The sequence below is a fragment of the Cygnus atratus genome, chromosome 1 (genome assembly GCF_013377495.2).
Source record: "Cygnus atratus isolate AKBS03 ecotype Queensland, Australia chromosome 1, CAtr_DNAZoo_HiC_assembly, whole genome shotgun sequence".
Taxonomy (NCBI): Eukaryota; Metazoa; Chordata; class Aves; order Anseriformes; family Anatidae; genus Cygnus; species Cygnus atratus.
In genome coordinates this window covers 142,745,703-142,755,454 of record NC_066362.1, presented here as the reverse complement: position 1 = coordinate 142,755,454, position 9,752 = coordinate 142,745,703, and positions in this window count along the sequence as shown.

Below are 9,752 nucleotides of genomic sequence, written 5' to 3'. Positions count from 1 at the left end.
CTCTCAAAACAAGAGGGTGTAAAAGAGTTTATTCAGGAACAAAGGGTTATGAAAGAGCAGAGAGACCTAGAAGCAGGGACTGAATGGTGATGATTTTCTAGATCATTCATTCCACTAGCTCCATTATCTGCAGGGAGAAAACGACACAAATCTATTCAAAAATTTGTAATGACAGTAGTCTTTTCAGCCAACATGTCTTGATATTTTTTTTAGTCCAATGCATCTCTTTGTTCAAAGTCAAGAGTCTCTGAAAAATTCAAAATTATGGTGGAAACATTAACAGTCCCTTATAGAAACTTTGAATAGTGATAAGATATTTTGCATGATGGTTGGTGTTTTCTTGACTGATGTTATGTGTTCGATTTGCATTCCTAATTATTTTTACTGATCTTCTCAAAACAATGTGACTATTGTACCAATGACAACCAGTCACCTAGGATACTGGAGTCTGTCATTTTGACTGACCATTTGAAATAAGAAAAAGAATAGCACTTGCCCTGCTCATGGAAACCACATATGTAAGTTTGCTGGTGAGACAGTTAACAGGAGAATATTCAAACATTATAACTAACCTATTATAAAAGACATTTGTCATTTCTTATTTGGTATTAACCAAAGCCATTCATTTTTAAACTCTTCCACCCTCCACCCAAAAATCTCATCACCTTCAGTAAGAGTTTTATTCTGAGTGAGACCTCCAGGACTAGCTGCAGAAGCATTCCTGAGTTTCATGGTAGTAAGGTTCACGTTTTTTTGTAGACCACAACCTTAAACAAAACCATAGCATTATTTCTAATGTCATCTTATTTAATTCTCACAGTCTTGCAGATTCATAACCTCAGGATGATCCAGATTTGTTAGTGCAGTTGGAGTATTCTGACACAATTATTTGTTGCTGTGGAATACTGGTAGGTAAGCAGAGGGTATGATTATATGGACTTGATTATATGAACATTGTATCAGATGTGATCACATAATATGTAGTCACCCTGAGATCTCCCTGACATTGGCACAGGCGGAAGGCTGCAGAATGTGAGGCCAGTTTGTTCATCCATCCTTTTCTTCTTAGCAGCCTTTGCTTTGCTTCCAGTGGCAAAATACACACACAGAGGTGCCCTCTCCCCACACCACAAGCGGGAATGCCCAACGAGCATGCTAAGGATGTCTTGGAATGCATGGCCAACCTTCACCCCAACTATTCCTCTCCCTGTTATCATCGCTTCCTACTGGAGTCTGACCCTCCTCCCAGTTGCCTGCTTTGGTAATGGTTCCTTCATTTGCTGAATCAGAGCAGCAGGGGTAGCAGAGACCTAGCAGCCTTACCTTCTTTCTGCCTTCTCCTCCTGTAATTACAAATGCAAATGTAGGTTGGGTATGCAGCTTAAAAAAAGAAATAGCAAAGAGCTCTGGGTCCAAGGCATGCTCAAATTCAAAGCCAGGAGGGGAAGCAACATGGGCATGGCTGTAGAAGATCAGTGGGCAACAAAGCAGAGCAGTGTGCCTTTCTAGCAGGTCTTACTCTGACTTCTCCTGTGAGAGAAGTTTCTTCTGCCTGTTGGCTCTGTGTTTGCTGATGGACAAGCAGCTCTTTTTCTTTTTTTTTTTCCTTTTTTTTTTCCTTTTTTTTTTTTCTGGACATCCAAGTGTTAAGAATTCTTCCTTCCAAATGAGCTGTATAGATTCATGAAAATCCTTCTGTATATATGGAAGAGCCAGCACCACTGTGGACAGGCTCTCCAGGAAGCAGCCAGCCAGCCAGGCAGTGCTCAGTCATGTAAGGCATCCATACGAGAGCAGCCCAGCAAGGACTCATTGGATTTTAAGGATAGACATTGGGGATAAATGAAAGGACTAGCACTCCTTCATAATGTGATTTCTGACTCCTCTCTAATAGTTCAAAAATTACTTGTCTTGCAGCATGCAACACGTTGTCTTCAAGACAAGCCATTGTTATATGGCTTTATTTCATTTTACTCACAGCATTTGAATTTCATTCACATTAAGACAGCAACTCCACCAGAAAGCCATGTGAATACAAACTTGCCGGAGACAAACGCAATCTAACACAATGTTTACCAGGCTGACAATGGATAATATATTTTTTGAGCTCTGTGTAAAGTGTTAGACATGAAATTCACATCAGCAACCAAATGATTGCTTTAATCCTATTATTTAAAGGGCCTGAACACTTATAGGGTTCAAAGTAAGCAAAGGCCTAAAAGGATCAATAGCAAGGACTCTACTTCAAAGTGCACAATCTAAGCTCATATTTTGAATCATAATAAATGTCTAAGCCTACATCTTTGACCCTCTCAGAATATGTGTAGTATGGAGGTTGAGCAGAAAAATCTGTCGCCATACAGAAGGATCTTTTTGCAAAACAGTGTGTTACCAGTCATATTCAAATCAAAAAAAAGTGGCTGCTTCTACTTACAGAAATATATTAGTATTCTGAAGTAATCTGGAAAGTGATTTGTTACCATATGCTTCTTTTGAATTCAAGACAAGGGGAATGGTTTGGGGAATGATGGGGCCAATAGATAACCAGGACATAAAAGGAGTCCTCAGGACAGAGAAAGCTGTAACAGGGGTGGGGGGGGAAGGGGAAAAAAAATGTGCTCCTGTGTTCACTGTGAGGAACTTGGAGAGTTTCCCACAGAAGAACACTACCCTGTGGGGATCATCAGATAATTTATTTCACGATAAAGTGTCTGTAAAAGAGGTATGGAACAAATAAACGAAATAAATAGGAAGGAAATGTTAGAACAACATGATGTTCATGCAAGACATCTGAAGGGACTCAGTGATGAAACAGCTGAAATAAGTATAATGCATGGCCTCTTATTCAAAATAAAACAGGCTTAGAAATGAGCACCTGAAAGTAGCTAATACAGTGCCAGCTCTTAAAAATGATTCCAAGAGAAACTGGGGGAATTCGATCCTGGCAAATCTGATAAATTTAGCAGAAATTAATATGCAGGACAGAGAAAAAGGATAAATATTATACATTGGGAGAAATTCAGTACAACCTTGTAAAGGGAAATCAAGCTCCACAGATCCATCGGGTTCCTATAAGACAGTAAGAAGCATGCAGATGCAGGAGTCCTTTAGTTGGCAGTATCTTACTTGTGCTTTTCCACATATGCAATAAGACCTCTCACTAAACACCCTTAAAAACCTGTAAGCAGCCACATAATAAGAGGGAAGATCTCTCACAGATTATATAAAGTTGGTTGAAAGAAAAAGAGGCATCTCCTGCAGTAAAAGGAGATCAATAGTGTAATTCTACGAAGACTGAGAAGCAGAAGGATCTTAGGAAACAGGGTGGTTGGACACTGCAGTAGCATCTTAAACTGAATGCTGATGAGCACAAAGCAGCACACAAGAGGAAAAACACAACTTCATCTATAAAATAATATTTCTGAGCTGACTACATGCTCAAAAACAGCCAAAAAGCAAATTGAATGTTCTGGTCACATCATCTGAGAAAGTAAATTGTCATATTGGAAAAAGTTTGCAGAAGGAGGATAAAACATATGGAGTGGGTTTCGCAGAGTGACTACATAGCCTGGGACTCACCAGCCTGGGAGAGAGATAGCTGAGGGGAGGTACAATAAAGATGGATAAAGACATGAGCAGCTTTTAGAGTACGAATAAAGATCAGATGGTGATTATTTCTGCAAAAGTAAGACCTAGGGTGCATCAAATAAAGCTAATGGGTACTATGTTGAAAACAAACATAGAGATGGTTCTTCAACAACACAGGGAAGAATCATCTATTACAGGAAATTGTAAATATTGAAGGTTTCATGGGATCAGGAGGTAACTGCAAGTTCATGGAAGTGATATTCTGTATGAATAGTGACTCCAAGTTGAGAAATCCCTGAACCAAACATTGTTAGAAGTTTTGGGGGAGTATTAATTGGAGATATGACTGCAAGCTATTCTCACTTTCTTCCTAAAATATTTCTTAGACCTGAAGGCTAGGATAATGAGTTAGAGGAGCCCTTCTATACAGTGATTCTCATATTTCTATAGCATCATCTTAATACGTGCAACTTACAGGTTCTGCCTGGTGCTAGTCATCGGACATTCATATTAAACTGCAAACTCTGGTCTGAATGCTGTTTCCTTTCTCTCTGTGTTTTTACATCTATGTTGGATTGTCAAAACTTATTTGTATTTGACTTTGGAGGTTACAGAGGTTATAGAGCCCCATTAATCGTTAAGGTCAGACTAGTTGAAGATCTGCCAGGAACAAGTTAGATGTTGTCAATCCTGCCTTGGCAATGGGTTAGATGAGTTCTAGAGATGCCTGCCAACTGCTCAGTTTTATGAACCTCAGTTTGCTCAGAAGCTCCCCTGGACTCTGACTCGCTGATAGTGGGAAGTGGCAGCTACAAACGTTGCTGTTGGCTCTTCCTAGAGGGTTGTAAAAGATGTCAGGGACGCAGGCAGAAAAGGCATTCAGGGGAGCAGGAGGAAATTATTCACTCAGAAGCAACATTTTGGAGCAGAAACCGTGAGCAGTGGAGCAGTGAGAGGGGGCAGGATTCTGGAAAGGGGACTTTTCCTAAAAGCACTGGAGCATGCTGGGTGCACTGAGGGGAGTAACCAGATATGTGAGGTATTTCCTATAGAATTCCCTGTCTCTCGTGTGATCAAAAACACAGAGCAATTAGTTATTTGGAACAATCACAGTGTTCTTGTTTCGTGTGTCTGAAACAAGGAACTATAAATCATGATTATACCAAAATGAATAAATCCTAAATTAAGGGGTAGCATTTGCCAGTTCAGAAGACCAGCAATTACTGCAAGCTCTGCAGCAATTTGTTAGCTCGGGTTCCATCCGCAGGGGTAGGAAACCCAAAAGCCTCTTCCCATCTGTCATACACCGAGCCCTGCATGACAATCAAGATGAATTGAGGGGAAATGCAAAAAGCAACAGCTCCTCCACACAGGGCTCTGTGCTATTACCTGTGTCTCCTCTACAACATACAGAGAGAATACTTTGAGCAACAAAGCAGAGAACAAATGCTTTCTGATCTTCATTTTTAAGATGGTCTTTTTAAATAAGGTTCTGTGTCTAGGAGTAACAGAAGAGTTAGCATTTTTAAAGACAACCCAACTCTTGTCAGAAGCTCTAGTCTTGATCCTGTGGCACTTCCAAAACTCAATCATCATGAACCAGGATTTTCCTTAACAGCTACCAGATTCTTTAAACCCTAACCTGCTCATTGAAGCTTCCTCACTTGTGCTCCATCCCCACCTTCCTTGAGCACCACTGCTCTTCTCTCCCCTGGTCCCCTCAATTCATGCACAACCACTCATCAGTGTCAAGAGATGTCCGTCACCATGACTGAGACAGAGGGAGTGCCAGCAGCAGGGACATAGCTGCTTTTCTGCCTGTATCATCTGCAAGCATCCAGATGCATTCCTACATCTCAACAGTCCATGGAGAAAGGACAATACAGAGATGGAGGCAGACCACATGTTGGCCAGTGTCACATGGCCACGTTTGCTTTGAGGCAACTTTTTCAGGAGATAGATTTCTTGAATGAAAGAGCAGCTAACTAGGTAGAAAAGAAGGTCATGATTAACTATAAAAATGGAACAAAGTCTTTGTCCAAACTGACCATAAAGATCTAAACATAAGTGGTCTAAACTGCTCTCAGCACCACCACAGACTACTTTATCACAAAGTTAGCCTTGAAATTGAGTCAGTATCACCTATCTTATCACATAACAATGTCATCTTTCTGACAATAACATTCCCTATAGAAAAACAGAAGCTTCTCAGTGCTACTGAGCTATGGCACCTTCCTCTAAATTCACTGCAGAAAATTGTTGAAACTATCTGTGAAAACAATTAAAAACTAAAACATTTTTTTTTTCCAAATTAGTTTGGAATTTCTAAAGTATTACACTTTTCACATTGTTTTAGAATAAACACCCACATAAAAATAAAAGTTTTGCATCCATCAAAAGTAGACAGATTTCCAGCTTATGTAAAGGTCTTTGTCTGCTTTGGTTGCAGTGGATTTAATGGATCGTCTAAAAGTATCTGTAATTTCTTCAGAGTCTGTGAAACTCTGATGCATCTTACTGGCTGAGTATTTCTGTTTGACACTTTCATCACCCAGGGAAAGAAAAAAAAGATCAGAATATTGCAAAAAGACTTATGACTGGGAGACTGAATGGGGAAATAAAATATAGATTAAAGCCAAGCCATTTACCCTTTGTATATTTCTCGTGTGCTTGAGAATAACTACATATTTGAGAATATCCTATAAGAATGAAATTTCAGAAAGATTTAATATTGCCTGGTTGTTATTTCAGGTTTAATGAACTAAAATGCAATGCCTGCATGAGTCTATACTACTTCCTAAACAGCAGTGCCAAAAACAGCAGTTCTCCTAAACGCACCCTCTCGTGTTCAATGGAAGCTTGTGTTACATGGGTTCCAGCATCAGAAAAGGATTTGCTGAATTTTGATAAAGTAACATAACAGTTGACAGGATAAGATTGTGATGGGAGAAATCAGTCAGTAGCTTAGCCATTTTCAAGCTTTAAAGCATAGTTTTCCACCTCTCTTGCCCCCTCAGAGACATTAAATTTCTCTGTGACTCAACTTTGGAGAAATAGGAAAATTACACTTCCAGACACCTTTTTCCACTATTTTTCTTGGTTCGTTCATTTCAGCCAGAAAAGGAGATAAGTGCTGAAATGGTAGTTATTGAGGCATCAACATAGTAGCTAAAGTGAGATTTCTGAGGGATTACTAAAATCACTGAGAAGTTCCAGTATGAGAAGAACACGTTTTCCATCTCATTTCCCATATGTGAGGTATGGCCTTCTCCATATCAGATTTAAACCTGTTAAGGCACACAGTCAACTGAAGAACAAACAACAAACGCTACATAAATGCTACCTCTATGATGAATTTATAAGCCATAAGGTATGTTTCTGAATCACAAGATGGCACTGAAAGGTATTTGTATTTTCAGCCCTAAATGAAGGCTTCCTTTTAGAGATATTGTCTGATGTCTTCATTGCATTGTTTCCACTCAGGCCTTGAAGATGGCTGAGCTAATCAGAGAACCAATGAAGTTTAAAAAAAAAAAAAAGTCACTAAACCATTAAATTTGCCAATGGGGTGAATAAATAAATAAACAAACAAAGAAACAAGCAAACAAACTTCCCATCCCCCTTGCCATCCCTTTCCTCACTGTCTGCCAGACAATTAAGGAAATACATTTTCTTTTCCCCCAATGGATTTAATGCTAGTGGGAGAAAGGGTATGTGGGTTTTTGACAGTGAATATGAGGTCAGAGGTTCCTCTTGCCGTCTCTGGTAGTGTTTGGTGGAGTGCACCAAACTGTGCTGTCTGGTAACTTTCCTTCATCCTTTTCCAGCTCCATGCAGGCTTGACCTGCTGAGCTTCAGGGCCAATTGTGAGCCCACAACCCCACAGATCATCAGGTTATAAATCAGCAGAGGCTCTTCTGCCTTCAGGGACTCAGAGATGTTTGATTAAATCAGACAAAAATGATCTTATCTTCCCAAAGTCAACTCATGGCCTGCAACAGTTAAGCTAAACAATTCCAGCTAGAAACAGTATGTATTTTTAACTTGTAATTGTGGAAAACACTATAGTGTATAACAGCAGGTCACATCAAAATATCTCTGGCAGAGTTGCTGCCTTGGCTGTCAGTGGACAGATAGGGAAGTGAAAATATCATAGAAATAGAAAAAAAAATATATGTATTTAATTTGTTTGAATATTTAATTTGTTGAATATTTAATTTGATTTAGAAAGGTCTGGAAATAAACTGATTCAAATAGCCCAAATCTAATCACCTTCAGGGCTCATTTTTCTTCTTTACATCCACTTCTAAAACAAAGGTGAGTTCCAAACTACAACTAAGATGGAAATTAAGAGTTCTTGTTGCCACTGTGCAATAATTTAAGCTAAAATAAAGATTATGAGGATTATTATTATTATGCATTAATCAAGACTTTGTAAATTTCCTAACAACTCACACAAGAGTGTATCTGTCCTGAGATCTGTATTTACAGATGGTGAAACTAAAGACCAGAAAGATTCAATGTCTTGTCCAAGGGCATCAGGCAAGTGATAGGACTGGAAACCCATCCAGCAGCTCTTCCAATAAATGGTTACAACCCCATGGTAGCTCAAGGGCTCACTGAAAATTACTCCCTGTCTGGTTTAACTCATCTGCCAGTGCCAGTGCCAATGCAAGCGAACAGCCAGTGACACATGGCTGGGGAGAGCAGCAGCTTTGATTTAAATGAGCTTTAATTGCCATGGAATCGAACTCCATAGTCCCATACAGCTGTGGCTGGTCCTCCAGGGCACAATGCCTGTGCTTTGAAAATGCAACTGTAAGGGCTGCAGCAACAGACAGACAGACCCATGGGCATTGATGGACATCAAAACAACTCCCATTTGTAGAGAAGAGCTAGGAATGGCCCTTTCCTACCATTTTATTCTGTCTGTGCTTTTGGTAGATTTCAAGTAGAGCTGGGACATAATAATACATTCTTCCCCATTCAAATCTGACTGCCTTTCAGGTACTCAAGACGAAAGTGAGTACAAGTCAGGGTTCTGGCACAAGGGGGTTGGTTTTTTGCTTTTATTTGTTTGCTGTGTTTTGTCAGTTTGTTTTGTTTGTTTGTTTGTTTGTTTTCAGGAGATACCCTTAGCAAACCCATCTCAGGAAGTACTTTTTTACTGAGCGGGTGATTCAGGTTGGCCAGAGATGCTGTGGGGTCTCCTCCTTGGAGATCTCCAAAAGCCACCAGGAGATGATCCTGGGCAGCCAGCACTGGGTGGCCCTGCTGGAGCAGGCCTTGGGCCTGGTGGCCTCAAACATCCTGTGGTTTAGTGATCTGCATAGCTGTACCACTGCCCAAGCATGCACCAGGACCCGGCATCCAACACAAAAGGACACAGGATTATCTTGCATCGTCTGGATGAAAAACAACAGCAACAATATCTCAGGCTAATGGGCTTTACTTTTTCATCCTATTAGTTTCTCTTAGGGTTTAAAGCACTGAATTTAAAGCGCCTCCTCTTGGCATGCACGGGTAACTACTGAGGTATCACCCTGGATTGCCTCCCCTCTCTGCCCCTCAGGTGGCAGAGAGCAGACATCCCCCAGGTGCTTCTGATCCAAATTCTTTCCCCTAGGAGGTTTCCCAGGACCCTCGCTGTTTTGATTAACAGAATGTGTTTCTGCTAGAATGATTGATATATGAAATTGGATTTTGTAGCAGAAAAATTAGTTCCTGGTTATAGCAGGATTAACGGTTCCCCTCTCTTTAGTGTGTGCCCACTGGCAGGGCTCTCTGCTGGGTCCCGAGCATGTACCAAGACAATCTGTTCCCTTGGCTTGCTCTTACACAAGGGGCTTGCGGTTTCACTAATTTCCCCTGCTTTTTTTCTTTTTCCTCGTCACTACAGGGGGAACTCACAAAGAAAGAAGGGTGGGGAGAAACAAGAACAGGCTCTGAGTGCTCATAAGGAAAAGCCTGCACACTTGCTCCTCGTAAAAATGTGCACCTCACCATGAACGGGAGAGACAGCTTGTTTCACTCCTCTCTGGGCGAGGCACTGTCACAGCAGGCAAAATAGCCAAAGTGAATAAAAACTACTGATTTTAACCCAACGCTTCACTTTCTCAGCCAGGTGAAGAGACTTACAAATGCTTGGCTTTGACTTGCTGTAA